General features: G+C 45.1%; 1 long non-coding RNA gene across 1 annotated transcript; it reads left to right on the plus strand.

The window, feature by feature from the left end:
- Nucleotides 1-7,956: 7,956 nt before the first annotated feature.
- Nucleotides 7,957-10,029, plus strand: LOC132652833 (uncharacterized). Its single transcript, XR_009590379.1, has 3 exons — nucleotides 7,957-8,080; nucleotides 8,760-8,830; nucleotides 9,431-10,029. It is a non-coding gene; the product is annotated as an uncharacterized LOC132652833 (long non-coding RNA).
- Nucleotides 10,030-17,293: the final 7,264 nt, after the last annotated feature.

Genomic DNA, 17,293 nt, shown 5'->3' on the forward strand with positions numbered 1-17,293 from the left:
ATACAACCTTTTGGGAAATTGGCTTTTCTACCTTGAGATGCCATCCTATTAATAATAATGTTACCCAGTTTTATAGATGAGGAAACAGAGGTTTATGCAAAGTACACAGAGTTGGGACTAGGTTTGTGTGGGTTCAGAGTCTATGCCATTTTTGTACTGCACTTGAAATAATCAAGAAGAGATACATTTTAAAGGGGCCTTTGATTGTTGAACATTTCCCATCAAATGGTATGAAGTTATTTCTATGCTATTTTCAAACTCATGTGGTCCATTTGTTCATTCATGAGTCATCCATCGATTCATCCACTCACCTATCCACCCTTTACAAACATTATTGAATATCGTGCTTAATAGAAGGTACCAAGAATGCAAACTCTTGCCTTTCAAGATCTTTCAGCCTAAGGAGTTATCTTAAGGTATCATAGGGTTAGCAAGATGGTTCAGCAGGTGGAAGCGCCTACCATTAAGCCTGACAGCCCAGTTCAATTCCAGGACTCAGATGATGGCAGCTCCACAGAAGCAATTCCCACAAGTCCCATGCATGTGCGCGTGCGCGCGCGCGCGCACACACACACACACACACACACACACACACACCAAAAATAAATAAATAAATGAAAAACAAACAAATGACACTCATAGTGCTAATACTACAAGTTCTGTTTTGCACATGCAGTCATTGACCCCATGCCATGCCTCCTCTTTCCAGACTGGCTTTATGAGGTACCTCTCTGCCTTGGGCTCTGCTGCCAGACTGAATGAGCTCATAAACAACCATGTTTTCAACATGGTAAAGAAGAACACGGCTTGTCTCTGCTCCCAACACACATCAGCACAGTGATAACTGCACCTCACATTTCCTCTAACGAGCCAACCACTAACTCTGCTTTTTGCTTTCTAGGCAGTTTGGACTTTAGCCCCTTGGTAGAATACAGGTGATACTATCTAATCACAGCATCATGTGTTCGTGATTTCAGTGATGGAAATATGACCCAAGTCTGGACCTGTGAGAAGAGGCCCAAGAGTTGGGCTTGAATGCTTGAGAAAGAGAGATCCTCCTTTTTCTTTTCCTGCTGGTCTTGGACCAAAGGGAACGAAAGCCTAGAGCAGAGCAGAGCTGAAAACTGGACGGTCCAAATCCCGGTCGCCTCTTATGAACTCATGGCTGTAGTTGTGCCTGAAGTTAAATTATACTGTCCCCTTTTAGTGACAAAAGCTGCTATACTCATTGTGTCTTATAATGTAAGTTTGATTTGGATTTTCTGTCAATTGCAAACACAAGAGATTTGAAGGTGTCATATGAACAGTCCCTCAATCCACTGAGCCTTGATCTTCTTTAGCTGCAGATTTCCTCTGATCTTCAGCTGGTTCTCAACCTCCAAACTCATTAATTCAAACTTCCCACTAACTACAGCTTCTTCCTTGTTGCTTCTTCAACTGTTTCCACCTCAGTGGTTCTTTGACCTTACCAGGACACACTGACACCTACACAAATATGTCATTTTTCAACTCAGTGGCTTTCTCTCTTCCTTTATGGTCTAGTTTCACGCTGAATCTCACTCCTCTTTATAAATCCTGTTCTCTGTTGTCTTTCTTTTTAATGTGTACTGACCCTGAAAGAACTCATTTTAGCAGCTCAGGACTGTTGGGAGAAGTCTCACATAAGGCAGACTGATGTCACTATGAATTCACAAACACCAATGTTAAAGTCTTTCAAAACTACACAGCAACTCCTTCATCTCTCCAGCCACCATCCACTCTCCTGAGATCCAAAATTGCTAGTCTTGAACTTCACCATTTCATTTGAGCTCCCAAATTCTACTGTTGCCTTGCCTTTCCCCTCTTGATACTTACTTTTTGGATGCGTGTGTGTGTGTGTGTGTGTGTGTGTGTGTGTGTGTGTGTGTGTACATGCATACAGAGTCCTGAAACTGCCATTGGATATCTTCCTCAGTGTAACATGTCCCCAGACCTTAGCACAACTGACTTCATGATGGATCTACCATTAATATCATAAAACTGAGTATACAGACAACATCACCTGCCAAAGTAAAAATGAACACCTAATCCACCAAAGCCCATAGTTCTGGGACAGTCTCTAAATGTACTAGCATTGCTTTTGCTTCTGTAGTTCCACTTCTGACTAACTACTCTTGTTAACAGAAATATGTCAATCCAGGATATGCTTTTTGTGCTCAAAAGCTCACCCTGAGAAAGGCTCAGGGCTACACTGGGATCGCATACACCCAGTAGAGTTGCAGACCAGCTAATAGCCTCTCTATCAGCTTACACGTGTGTCTGAGGAGTCTTCTCCGGTGGGTATCCACGGCACTCTGTTGCTCTCCGTTTCATTTTTTGAGGCAGGCTCTAGATTAATCCAGGCTCTTGGTTAATCTCATAGCTTTCCAATAAGCTAGAGGAGCTAGCCAGCTTGCCCCGGGGATCCCCTGTTTCTGCATCCCAGGTACTAGGATTACAGACAGGTGATATCGGACGCCAGCCCTCACACTGTGCAAACGGCACTTGAGCCACTGAGCCATCTCCCCACCCCCCCCTTTTTTAAAATTTAAGTGTGTTTTATGTGTATGGTGTTTTGCTTGCATGGATGTCAGTACACAACGTGTAGCTCACAGAATCCGGAAGCAGGAGTTTGATCCTTTGGAACTGGAGTTATATAGATGTGAGCCACTGCGTGGGTGCTGGGAACCGAACCTGGGCTCTGGAAGAGCTCATAACTGCTGAGCCATCTCTCCAGAACCAGGACCACCTTACTCTTGAAAATTTCTCTCTCTCTCTCTCTCAGTTCTGGAGGAAACTTGGGAGTAACTCTTAGGTCTCAGGTAACTCGTATATAAAAATTCATTTTATATATATATATATATATATGTAAAAGAGAAGTGACACTGTCATGTAGTTAAATAAGATGTGACTTGTAAAGATGTCAAAACAGTTCTCTAAGACAGAACTTTTGTGTCTAATGATGAAGACAAGATACTAAACAAATCTTGTACATTGATATTTTTAGGACACCTTTTAGAAGCAGAAAAGGGTTTTTTGAATTTTATCGCATCATAATGATGATGATGAAATTGCATCTTTCATTTAAAATCTATGATAAAAAAATAATTTAAATTTTTGCTTGCTTGTAAGGCTGGAGAATGGCTTGGGAAGTAAGGATGCTTGTTGTACAAGCATGGACCCAATTTCAGATCTCAGCTCCCAGGAGAAAAGCCAGATACGACTGAACATATGCTGTGACCCAGCACTGTGGGGAGTGGAGACATAAGGAGTGCTGGAAATAATCAGAGAATGATAGAGAGAAGGAGTGCTGGAAATAATCAGAGAATGTAGAGAGGAGTGCTGGAAATAATCAGAGAATGATAGAGAGAGACCAGTGTGTGTGTGTGTGTGTGTGTGTGTGTGTGTGTGTGTGTGTGTGCAGGCACACTCTCCTATGTGCATGAAGAGGCCACAGGAAGACACTGGTTTTTTGGCTTGTTATTAAAACTTTGCAAAGCACTTTGAAAATGATTTGATTTGATTCAGCTTACAATTGTGCCTGCATCGGCATGATTGTTTATCAACAATCATTATTTTTCAGAGACATTTCATGCAAATAGGAATCTTGCATGTTGGGCTGTCCACGGATCCTCTAGCACCTCGAGTCTGTGTAGCATGTGGCAGAAAGTCAATAAATACTTGTTAAGTGGTGAATGGATGACACTTCCTGATTCCACATGCCAGATATAAATGCAGCAGTGGGGCAGAGAGCTAAAGACTGGAACAGTGCTTGCTGGGGCTGGAGGAGGCGGAAATGAGGCATGGCTCATCAGTGAGCACAGCTTCATTCAAGCTCAAGCCGAATAACGCATGGGGGCGGGAGTGCCTGTGGATCAGTGCACCTGAAGCCAAAAAAGCATGTATTCCACTGTCAGTCCGCCAGACCTCATGCTAAGTGTTCTTATCCCAAGAGGAGAAGGCAGAGTCCGGGCGAAGCGTGGGAGGGAGAGAATTAAAATATTTAACTCCCTCGATATTCTCAACAAATTACCTATGAATTTAATCCTCTGTCTTTAAAAGGTGCCTCTGTAACTTGTTAGGCATTTATGTTCATCTGCTGTTTTTTTAATTTAAGTTTTACTATTTACTGTGTGTGTATATACAGGTATGTACATATGTACTTACACATATGTGCCATAATGCAAGTATGGAGGTCAGAACCTACTGGAATCTGGTCTCCTCTTCTACCTCATGGGCCCCAGGAAACAAACTGTGGCCATCAGGCTTTGCAGCAGGAACGTTTACCCACCGAGCCATCTCTCTGGTCTTTTTGTTTCTTTAAGATGGCAGCAGCTACTGGGGACTCACATCTGACTTCTTTTAGCATCGTAAACCACTTTTTGTTCAGTCTTCAGAATTAACCAAGCAGTGTTCTCCCCTTTTTGTTATCATGTTTATTTTCTTTCCCAAGTTTGAGTTTTCCTTCTCCTCAGCAAGACGTACAGTTCCGGCTGAGTGCAGGCCCTGAAGCACTCTAGAACTTGGTAGCTTAGTATTCAGTTCCTGGGCAATCTTAACTCTTCTATTGTATTTTTCTTATCGGTAAAATAGGTCTGATATTAAGATCCACGTCGAGATTTGTCAGAACACAGTGATTAATTCATGGTGTACGTTTCAAATCTCCTAGGAACTGTTGGTTCTGTTATTATTAGCCAGATGGAGTCCTACTCACCGTTTTCTGGCTGTGGGGCTGTAAGTTGAACTCTCCCTCTTTTTTTTCAAACTACAGTCATGGCTTTAGAATAGCAACCCTATCTTCCATGTTCATCTTACTCTCTAGAAGCTTTGGCTGGTTAAGGAGTTTAATCTGTCTACATTGGCCAACTGAGGTTGCTCTGAAAAGGGCTGGTAAGAGAATTACTGTCCGGGCCTTTTGAAGACCTCTTGAAGACTCCTGGCTTTTAAACAGGAAGCAGGGATTAAGTGAATGGCATGGACAGGTGGTGCAGCCATGGTGGTGACGTGAGGCCTCACTCATGAGTCGGCCATATTGGATTGGGTTGGACTTGTTCTTTGTGGTCCCAGAAGAAAGAGCTAGGGCCGCAGGATGTACAGTGTGGTTTGATCGAAGGAAGGAATTTCTAACAGAGATTTCCAAGCCCAGGTTAGTACTGCCACCAGCTTCTGAGCAGTGATACAATGCTTCTTCCAACCTGTTCCCCACATTGAGAGAGTGTGTGTGTGTGTGTGTGTGTGTGTGTGTGTGTTGCATGCACATGAGAATGTACACAAGCGGAGAGGGCAGAATAGGAAGTCAGGAGTCCTCCTCCATCGCTCTTCCCCTCACTTCCTTGAGACAAGGTCTCTTCCTGAACTGGAGGCTCACTCTTTTAGCTGGACTGGTGGGCCAGTTAGGCCTTGTGATCTGTCTGTCCTGCCCCACCCCAGTGCTGGGATTGTGGTCGCATGCATCCATGTGCATTCTGGGGATTTGAACTCAGGTCCCCATACTTACAAAGCAAGTACTCACCAACCCAAATCCCTGACCCCTCAGACTTTCTCTTATTACCTTTACATGGATCCTATGTAATCCGTGACACAGTGAGTGACCCTCTCCACTATACTGTAGCCCAAGTCATTTTTTCAAAGCGTAGGTATGATTCTGTTATTTCCTTGTGGAGGCTCTGTCACTGGACTGTCTCGACCTGCCAGCCTCCCCAGTAATGTGCCATGGAGACTATTATTTCTCTGTTAAAAGCTTTGGCCTCAGCCTACGCTTGTCCCTAACTAGCCTGTATAATTCAAATTAACCTGTTTATACTAATCTGTGTTTTGCCACTTGGCCCATCACCTCTCTCTTATACCCACAGTCCCTGCACCTGTTTCTGGCTGGCAATTCCCCGAAGCCTCAGGTTCTTTCTCAGAGTTTCTATCTCTGCCCAGAAGTTCCACCTATGGTCTCTGGAGGCGTTTGCTATAGGCTGTTCAGCAACTTACCAAACCAGTCAAAGGGAGACAGAGAAGTATGTTTACTGCGACAGGTGATGCTTCATAAAGAGAACATTACCGAAGTCTGGCGTGGGCTCAAGTCTGCCGGTCCGGAAATCAGCATCCGAACAACACAAAGACAGCCTCTACACCTCTAAGGAGGTTGTCTCAACAATATCCTTTTGATTCCATTTTTGGAATAAGGCCCAAATTCATATTATAGCCAATAAGGTTTACCATGTCTGAGCCTCCCTGCTTCTCCAGCCTCAACTCACAGGACCGTTCCTTAGTGGAGCCAGCAATTGTTCTTCATTGCTTACTACCCCAGACTCCCTTGGGACCTCAGAGCACATTTTCTTTTCTGTTACGTCTCCGTTGTCCCCAGTGAGTGGGCCCTTTCTTCCCCTCAGGTGATAACTGTAATGGAAGTTCTGGTTTCTTTGTAAACTCAGTTATGTTATGTAAATATGCTTTTGTTTGGATCCCAAGTGTGGGGTTTTAGTTGGGTTGTAGTTTGTCCGCACCTGGTAATTGTCTCGTCATGCACGGCTTTTGCCAGCTGGAAACAGCCTTCCACGGTCAACGTAGGGCTTGGAGGATATGAAGTGAGACTCAGAAAGAGACGAGGTGGTAGCCTGCGGTGGCAGCGGTTCCGAGTGGCCCTAGAGACAGACAGCGAGGCAGTGAGCAGCAGACTGATGCAGCGGCTGAGGACACTGCTGGCTGTGTCTGCAGCTGACGGAGACTGGCATAGAGCCCTAAAAGACCCAGCGACCCTCAACAGCCGGGAGAAGTGAAGGGGCCCTCTCTCCCCACTAATCTCTCTCTGTAGGGCGGGGAAGTTGGAAGGGAAGTCGAGGCCTAAACACCCCAAATAAGGTAGAGTTGTAGAAACGAGCGCTAAGGATAACCATCCTGTTCTCAAGAGTCGCACCCTGCACATCCCCGTCTGTGGCAGCTCTCATTCCCACCACTACAATTTCATGATGTCTGTAGGCATTTGCTGGGCTCTCCTTTTGTTCTCCTAGAGACTTTAATATATTCTTTGAAAATTTCATATGTGTATGTAACGTATTTTAATCATATTCGTCCTCAGCCCTCTCTATTATTCCCTCTACTTTTTCTGTAAGTAACTTGTCTACACAACACAGGTCTCTGCTACTTTAATGTCTTTTTTTTTTTTTTTTTTTAATGTAGACAAACTCACCCAGCTTAATTAGGGTTGCTTGCATGTGCCTGGGTGAGGGTTATTTACTGATCCTGGACAACATCCCAAAGAGAATGACAACCTGCCCATCCCAAGTAGCCATTAACCACCGTTAGCTCCTCAGCTAAGGGTGGGCTCTCATGGGTCCCTCCCTTGCCCTTGCTGGAATGTTGAGAGGCTCTGGGTTGTGAAGGTTCTGTGCAAATTTAACCACAGCTGCCGAGGGTTCCACAACAGGACGGCCACGTCATGTCCACAAGACAGGAGTTCACAGCACTCCTCCCCACGCTCTGGCCCCTCCATTCTTCCTGCTTCTTCTGCCCGGGAGCCTTGGTGAGGTGCAGGCAGGGGTGATACAGCTGTCTCCCTTAGAGTTAAGTACAATAGTCACTTGCTGACTATGCCGACCAGTGCCCACTGGGTGAGTTTTTGAGTGATGCCTGACAGGACCCTGGATATTGAGAACGTGTCTTTTTCTATCATCTCCACTTGAATCCTCTTCAGGGAACCCGGAGCCCAAAGCACGGCAAGTCCTCCTGGCTGAAACACATGAGCCAATGACTAGGCAGCTCCCATGAACTAGGAATTGTACGTCTGTCGGTGCATACATTTTAAGTTGAGACTAAGTACACCCAAGGCTTCTTTGAGAATCTGGTTCTATAATTCGAAGCTCTTTCTAATGAAGGTTTGCTTGGCTCAGGAGACGGCAGACACCTTCCTGAATGGCTGCAGCTTTTTTCTTTTTCTCCCACCAGTGCCACATGATGTACTAGAAAATTGCTTGAGCGCCACCTAGTGAGCAGAAGGGGGACATGCTTCTTTTCTCTGACTTGCTCCTTCTCTGTGTCCAGGCTGCTCACACAGGCCTCAGGATTGGCCAACAAGGTGAGTCTGGTCCTTAAGAAGGTCACAGGTTTGTTGTTTGGTTTGGTAAATAAGGATGAGCAAACACTTCCAGGCATGTGTGATAATGTTGGAGCTGTGTGTTCTGTAAGAGCATGGCATAATATGGTTTTGGGGGAAGGATTTAAGCCTCAGAGAAAAAAGAACACCCTAGGAGAGAGCAGTGTTTTGCTTTTTGAATGTTTTGAACTTTTAAACTACTCAAAAAATAACTAGCTTTCTAATTTAACATGTCTCAGGGGAAGAACTTTTGTGCAAGCCAAGCTTAGAGAAAAATTACCTCTTTGTGTGTGTGTGTGTGTTTAGTGTGTGTGTGCGTGCGTGTGTGTGTGTGTGTGTGTGTGTGTGTGTGTGTGGTGTGGTGTGCATTCAGTGCTCAGGGAGGCCAGAAGAGGGCATTCTACCACTGGAACTGGAGTTACAGATGGTTGTAAGCCTCCACATGGGTACTTGAAATTGAATATGGGTCCTCTGTAAGAGCCCCAAATACTCTTAACTACTGAGCCATCTTTCCAGCCCCCCTACCCTGATGTATCATTTTCACCACAAAACTGAGAGCTTCTTTAATTATTAGTAGAAACTAGATTATCTGTCTATCTAATCTATCTATCTATCTATCTATCTATCTATCTCTATCTATTCATTTGTCTTGTCTTGCTAGGGGACTGACTTCTAAGCAATATCTTCACTTCTAAAATCAGAGATTCCTGCACTGACAAGATGGCTCATCAGGTAGAGGTGTTTGCTGAACAAATCTGGTGATTTGTTCAGAGCCAGGAACCTACATAAAGGTGGAAGACAACAGACTCCACAAAATTGTCATATGTCCTCCACATTACCCATGGTTTGTTTGTTCTCATACATATATAATACGCACACACAATCATAATAAATAATTTTTTAAAAGGAAGATGCTCAGTGTGGATCTGAGGTATTTAAAAACCCTCCACAGGCTGGGGAGGTGGCTCAGTTGGAAAAACGCTCGCTTCACAATTGTGAGCACCTGAGTCTGGATTCTCCCAAACCTGGCATGTTGGGACACACCTGTAATCCAACAATGGTAAGGTCAGAGGCAGACCCAGGCAAATCCCTGAAGCTTGCTGGCTAGCCAGACCAGCCTGCTTGGCACATTAACAGGTCAAAGGAGACTGTAAGGTACCTAAGGGATGGCACCCACAGCTGCCCTTTGACCACAAGTAACTGCACCCCTAGAAGATCAACAACCCCACCCCAAGCCTTCTGTATCCAGTGGATACAAAGCCATCTTGCCATCAACCAAATGAAACCTTTTTGTCTGAATTGTTTCTTTTCTCTCTCTGTACTCTATCCTAGGGAGGCCAGAAGGTGCTCACAGGAATAGCAGAGGAACAGCGTGGACCAGAGAAAACTACAGCCCTCAAGCCTGTGGTGACCTTCTCTTAAGGGAAGGGAGATTTATCTTCACAATGAATGAGTGGTATTGATTAACACATTGCAGTGGGCATTCTAATTTCAGAATCAAGACCATGTAAGTGACTTAAAGTAACCCCTGGCAAAAAAAGATGTGTTTTACCAGTTGACCCATGATTAATGAGGACACTGAATACAGACAGAGCGGGAGACATTCCGTTGTCTTTCTCTTCCTCCTTGAAACATATTTGACCTCTGCTTCCCTGGCCCACAGCCACCCATATCATTGGCATACTTTTGAAGTCTTGGACCAGTGAACTTAGCATGACCATCCAGGGAACATCCCTCCAAAAGTTATCTGTTTCTAGCTTGAAAATGTCCCACGATAACCCGCTTCCTTTGGGGAACATGCATACTTAAAGTGAAAGCTACATTTAATCAATATTCATTCTCACTCTGTGCATGCAAGGCCACATAAAATATCTCTGTGTTCAATTGGTCAAGACTTTCCACATAGTTCAAATTGTATACAGTCTCTCTTATCAAGTCTATTGTTATGCATTATGGGTTTTGTTAGATATAATAAAAATGATCTGAGTTTTAACCTGATAAGTACTCAAATTCAGCATTTCTGTGTAAGTATTGTATAATTTTCTCACTCTCCTGAGTTTAATCAGAACTTTTGAAAATTCTTACAATTAATTAAGGCCAGAAACATATTATTCTAGCTGCTGACTCAATGTACAACCCTATGATGTAAAGAAAAACCCTCTTGTGGGAGTTATTGTATCAATCCACACTTCTTCAGGTAGCGAACATCTATTTGGGAAATAGAAGAGAAAATTCACAACAATGATTAAATAAGTTTCTCACAGATGAAACTTGGCAATTTGGAGAACTCTCAGACCATACAGGCAATCCAAGTCAACAGTGCTTGATGATTTGTTGTTTTATAGAGAGAGAGATGGCCCAGGCTGAACAGGATGTCAACACTGGTCCATCATAAAAAACTGCTTGTTTATGGTGGCCTAATTTGTTCAACAAGTTAGGCTGAGAAATAGTTTATTTCTATATTTTATACTCAAAGATTATCACATTTGTAAAACTGCATATAAGCTAAATGAGGTGTAGTTTCATATCTAGACATCGGCCTGAAAAATCACAGTGCCTAGGGCCACAGCTGGGTAGCAGCGCGTGCTGAGCATGTGCCGGGCCCTGATTTTCATCCCCAGGACCACCAAGCCTGTAGAACCATATAATAACTTCATCTCCAGGCTTTCCTAAGGGGGACAATAGGACAAGAATAAACTTAAATATACTTCGATCTCTATGTCTTGCTCCACCAGTATCTGGGATGGCTCAGAATTGGGAATGGTGGCATCCAGACCAGACACCATGCCAGATCTGAACAACCACCTCCCCTCCCACCTGGGCAGGGTGAGAAGCCGGGATGCTGAGGCTGGGAACCAGCTCTAGGGGGCGTCTGGAGAAGGAGTGGGGGGGCAGGAACTGGGGTTCTACTTCAAGACCACTGAGCACGCGCAGGTCTAGACCTGGGTGAACTCTGTGCGCAGTGCCCACGCCGTCTACAGATCAGCAATGCTCACTTTTAGAATCGAGGATGGCCCTGCACTCGGTGGTATCTGTGGACTCGGAGATGGAAACCAGGGATGGAATTGAGGCCCTCAGGGAGGGGCTGAAGTCTGTGGAGAGGCTGGGAAGACACGGGGGAAGGCAAAGGTCTAGAGCGCATGTGGTGGTGTGCATGAGGAATGCCCGCCGAGGGCTCAGGTGTCTGGACTCGTGTGGTGGTGTGCATGAGGAATGCCCGCCGAGGGCTCAGGTGTCTGGACTCGTGTGGTGGTGTGCATGAGGAATGCCCGCCGAGGGCTCAGGTGTCTGGACTCGTGTGGTGGTGTGGATGAGGAATGCCCGGCAAGGGCTCAGGTGTCTGGACTCGTGTGGTGGTGTGGATGAGGAATGCCCGCCGAGGGCTCAGGTATCTGGACTCTTGGCCCCCAGCTGGTGGTGCTTTTGGAGAGAGGAAGCACCGTCTTGCCGGGAAAAGCTTGTTACTGACTGGGTTTTGAGCTTAAATCCTCACACTCCTCCCAGTTGGTCCTCTCTGCTTCATGCTCGCACTTGAAGAGGGGAGCACTCAGCTTCCAGCTCCTGCCACCGCGCCTGCACCTGCTGACATGCTCCACTCCCATGATGAACTCTCAAACCCCGCTCAACCCTTCCACAGTTCGCCTTAGTCATAGTGTTTTAGCAGCCAAACAGTGGCCAATACAGCCTAGACATCCAGTTCCAGACTGAGCACGGAAATTTGCAATCCCGGATCTCATAACCTCAACAGGGTTATGGCGAGTCCAGGACTCAGTATGACAGCTGCTGTAGAACACCTGAGAGGAAATGGACAGGCACTGGTCCCAGTAGACTGGGTGGAGCACCAGAGGTCGGAACTCAGACTTCCAAGATCAGAGACGCCGAGGTGACAATCACAGAGCTGAGATGCACCTTCAGGCCTTGGGCTGCATGACAAAGCTGAAGTCCCACTCAGAGAGCAGTCCGAGGCAGGCGGAGGCCTTTTCTGCTGCACAGCCCAACCAGGGCCTCCTGCACCCAGAGCTGCAGCTAACACAGACCTGGACAGAGGATTGGCATCAGGCCTAGGAGTGCCTGCCCTGTGAACAACAAGGTCACACCGAAGCTGTGACTGATAGCCATCGCCACTCACCAGACGCCAAGGAGGGTGTTAGTCTCCATGATGTCCTGGACAGCACAACCCCATGCTACACAACCCCAGTACAGCCACCTGGAGGACCAGGCATGGCAAAGTGGTGTCTGAGACCAGTAACACAAGGTGCCAAGTCCTGCATAGGCATGTGTGTCTATAAACCATCCATCCGTTAATTCCCTCACCCGCTTATTGTGTGTGTGGGCTTGCCCGCATAGGTGCACATACGTGTGGAGCACAGAAGACAGCTTTTCTGTTCTTCCTCAGGCGTCTTCCCTGCTCCCGGGACAGTTTCTCACAGGCTTGGAAGTTGTCAAGTTGACCACCAGATGTCGCCATTGTGAAGTTGGTCATATTAGTATCAAGAGGCCTGTGGGGTTGCTTGGGAAAAAAAATATTGTGAAAATCCGATTGTGTGGGTGCCCTCGCTCTGCTTGGTGGCTTGACAGTGGACAAGCTTCCCTGGGGCAGTGGCACCGGTCCTGGGTGGGGTGGCTTGATTCCACTGACACCTAACAGCTGGGTGTCTCCAGAGCCACAGATTTCTTCATGGCATTGGATGCTAGCTACTGCCTGGAGCAGCCTGGGGTGCTGGACAACCCCAGCTGCGACCCCTGTGCCCAAATCTATGTCCTAGCCCTGTTTTGTTTTGTTTCGTTTCGCTTTTTGTTCTTAAACAGTGTTCCTGGGCCCCAGGCTTCAGAGCACAAAATAATCTGGGTCTGCTTGATAGTTTGAAGAGGTCCTGCGCCCTGGGAGGTGACCACAACTGCTGGTGCCTGATTCCCACAGTCGGTGCTCAACCTTAGGACAGCCATGCTGCTAGCTGCCCAGCATCTGAAAAGAGCTATATTCTCTGTTACACAGAAGGGGACACTTATCGGTTTCCTAGAACTTTGTGACCTCACCCTTAGGATGCCCTTAAAAGGCTTGGAAATGTTTAGAAAAGCAAAACTTGGTCCTGGTCGCTGCTCGGGTCCACTTAATTCATCAGCAGCCTCGTTGAGAATGAATGGACCTTACACCCCATAGTCTGCACGGGAGCCGCCCTATCTAGGTCAGGGTTTGAATTAATTCAAGAGCTGGCAGAATACGCTCCTAAGTTCCTACATACTGCTGTCTTGTGAGGTCTGTTCTGCCGAAGCACTGGGGGTATGGCCGACATCACTAGGACAGGTTAGCTTAATTCTGCTGAGGACACACAAAACTGTGTGTGTGTTAACTCATGTTGTCCGTATTCATCTTAGAGGTTGACTGAGCAGCAGCTACGACAGGGTGAGAACCAGTTATGTTTTAATTATTGTATCTAAGAGATCCATCAAAAAAAAAAAAAAAGTGCCTCTGCCCTGTAAGCCTCTTGCCCAAGGAGAGATTCTTCTGAAACGCTGGGGGCTAGTGTTTCTGGGAGGTAAGAAGCCACAAGATTTTACTCCCCTAAACAAGTTTGTTTACTCCAGCTGCACCAGGTGTGCTTGATGGCGCGTGGGCAGGAACCATGTCAGGATGCGTGCTTGTCCCTGATTGGATGTAGGAGGGAGTTACGCAGGCAGGAAGTACATCAGGGTAGATGCTTGCCCCTGATTGGTCCTGATGGGGAATACGGAAGCTTTATGGGTTTGTCCTTATAAGCCTCTGCAAACCGTGACTGACCAAGACAATAAAAATAATGGCTTAGCGCTGTCCCTTGCCATTTCAATAGTCACTTTAAACTTAACGCCTGTGCCGGAACTCTTAGTCTCCCCAGTTCCTGTAGTTCTCTTTTCAACTGCACCCCCAGCTTTTCATTTCCTATTGTGTGGGCCAGAGATCTGGGATGTCATTCTTTGTCCCCATGCTCGGTTACATACCCTCCCCATTATAAAAGTATTTTCCTTCAGCGAATACCCCAAGTCATACCCCTTCTTCCGTCTCTCTCCTCCCGCCTTTGGGGCAGGCTGGACTGCCTCCGGTCTGCTCTAGCTGCACAGGTAATGCTGTGCAGGCCTTTTGTCCCCTTTGCCTGCCTCTCTGCTGACCTGGAGCTTTTGTCCTGAGATTTTTGCTCTTCTTGGCTCTTAACTCCTCTTGAGGCTTTGGGCTTTTTCTGCTTGGCAAACTCGGCCCTGTACACCAGCTGCTAGCTTCTGAGATTATGGCCATCCTTGTCTGATATTACTTCCTTTGCATTCTTTTCATCTTTGGGTGTTTTTGCTGCAACCATGCTCTTCCGTCCACTGTGAAGCTTCTGGCTTTTAGGGTTTTAGTAAGGCTACAGGAAGAAGGAAAGACGATCACATATCCAATTTACAGTGTTCAACTGGAGGCCTGGTGATTTCTTTTTGAAAGAGTTATTTTTTCTGTGTGTGTGTGTTTGTGTGCACCGTGTGTGTGTAGGTACCTATAGATGCCAGGAGATGGCATCAGAACTGGAGTTACCGGTGCTTGTGAGCCAGCAGATGTGGGTACCGAGAAGCAAACCTAGGTCCTCTGCAAGAGCAAGTGCTTTTAATAACTGAGACATCTCTTCAGGCCCTGGAATAATTTCTTAAATATGGGTTAATGTTTCCTTTGGAGGTTGCTGTTGGTTTTAGTTTCAGTTATCCTTGGCTAGCTGCAATCTAGGAATATTAAATAGAAAGTTCCAGAGATAATCTGAAAGTTCTGAATAACTTTTCTTATAGCATACTATCATACTTACTATATTAGCTGTTGTTGGTAATCTTTTAATATAGCCAAGCTCTATATTAAATTTTACTGTGGATATGTGCATAGAGAAAGAACACAGAGTTTGGTACTCGTATGGCTTCCAGAATTCACTGGAAGGCTTAGGGTGCAATCTCAAGGTTAAGAGAGGACCTCTGAGGTATTGTTGGGATGTGGGGATCCTGGTAGGTGGGTGATAAGTAACCTTGAACTTTGAGGCCATGGCCTGAGGAGCAGGGCCAATTCTCTGGGTCAGCCTGATATGTCAGTTCTCTGTCCAGCAAGTGGTTAGCCAAGGATTGTCCATTATTCTCTCAACACAAACCAGTTCCATTAAAAACTTTAGGAAGCCCTGCTGAAAGGTTTTTGAAATGCAGTAGTTAGTTCCGCAGAAGGCATGTGTCCAGGGACAGTTCCAGTTAAATTCTGTCTTGGTGGAACAACATCAAAGGGACAAAGTCTCCTAAGCCAGGATCAGGGATTAGGAGGAGTTTTACCAGTGCCCATGAGTTTCCTAACACAACCCCAGCATGTCCTGCTGTGATATTTATTCTAGAGATCTATTTGACATTGATCTAACTTTTGTCTACTTGGGTTAAGGAGCTCATGTTTAAAGGAAACAGTGTCAAGACAACTTAGAAAACAAAACACAGCACCTCAGGTCATACCAGTCGATGCCCATTTCACTCAAGGCACATCCAGGGCTCTAGTTTGAGACCTTTGTTTATGTCAGAGAAGTGACTGTGGGACAGCCAGCCAAAGGGCACAGCTGTGAGAGGTAACCTCAAAGCACTGGTAGTGGAGTTTAGACTTAGTGGGTCACAATGTAAAACAAGAATATATATATATATATTATTTTAATTATTAATTTTATGTCTGAGTAGTCTGTCTACATGTACACCAGCATGCTAGATAGGGCAGGTATCAGATTTCAGTATATGTGGTTGTGAGCCACCATGGGGTTGCTGGGAATTGAACTCAGGACCTCTGGAAGAATAGCCAGTGCTCTTAACCCCTGAGCCATCTCTCCAGTCCCAGGATATGTATATACTATCTAAATAAAAAAAAAATACCTGGAATCGCCCAAGACTGTCATATTGGCACAAGAACATGCCAATCTGTCTGTGGGCCTATTAAGGGACTTCTCTGGATGCATTTGACTGACAGTATGGTAGAGGTAGCAAAAAGGATCAGTAGGCTCTTTGATCCACTTGGACTTTAGTTTTGTGCAGGGTGATAAATATGGATCTTTTTTCATTCTTCTGCATGCAGACATCCAGTTGGACCAGCACTATTTGTTGAAGATGCTGTTTTCCACTGTATAGTTTTGGCTTCTTTGTAAAAATTCAAGTATCTGTAGGTGTGTGGATTTATTTCTGGGTTTTCAATTTGATTCCATTGATCAACCTGTCTGTTTATATGCCAATATCATGCAGTTTTTATTACTATTGCTCTGTAATACAGCTTAAAATAAGGTATAGAAATATCTCCAGAAGTTCTTTTATAGTACAGAATTGTTTTAGCTATTCTGGGTTTTTGTTTTTTTGAAAATTGTTCTTTCAAGGTCTATAAAGAATTGTGTTGATATTTTGATGGGGATTGCATTGAATGTGTAGATTGCTTTTGGTAAGATGACCATTTTTACTATGTTAATCCTATCAATCCATGAGCATGGGAGATCTGTCTTCTGACAGCTTCAATTTCTTCCTTCAGAGACTTGAAGTTCTTTTCATACAGGTCTTTCACTCACTTGGTTAGAGTTACATCAAGAAGAGAAAAATGGGGAATAGCCTTGAACTCATTGGCACAGGAGACAACCTCTTAACAGAACACCAACAGTTCAGGCACTAAGATCAACAATTAATAAATGAGACTTCATAAATTGAAAAGCTTCTGTAAGGCAAAAGACAATGCCAATAGGACAAAGTGGGAGCCAACAAATGGGAAAAGATCTTCACCAACCCTACATCCAACAGAGAGCTAATATCTAAAATATATAAACAACTCAAGAAATTAGACACCAGCAAACCAAATAACCCAAATAAAGATGGGGTACAGAGCTAAACAGAATTCTAACAGAAGAATCTCTAATGGCTCACTTAAAAAATATTCAACACTCTTAGTCATCAGGGAAATGCAAATCAAAATGACTCTGAGATTCTATCTTATAGCCATCAGAATCGCTATGATCAAAACCTCAAGTGATAGCACATGCTGTTGAGGATGTGGAGAAAGAGGAACCCTCCTTCATTGCTGTTAGGAGTGCAGACTTGTACAACCACTTTGGAAATCTATCTGGTAGTTTCTTAGAAAAGTGGGACTAATTCTACTTCAAGACCCAGCTATACCACTCATGGGTATATACCCAAAAGATGCTCTATCAT

This window comes from Meriones unguiculatus, chromosome 3, assembly GCF_030254825.1.
Source record: "Meriones unguiculatus strain TT.TT164.6M chromosome 3, Bangor_MerUng_6.1, whole genome shotgun sequence".
Classification (NCBI taxonomy): domain Eukaryota; kingdom Metazoa; phylum Chordata; class Mammalia; order Rodentia; family Muridae; genus Meriones; species Meriones unguiculatus.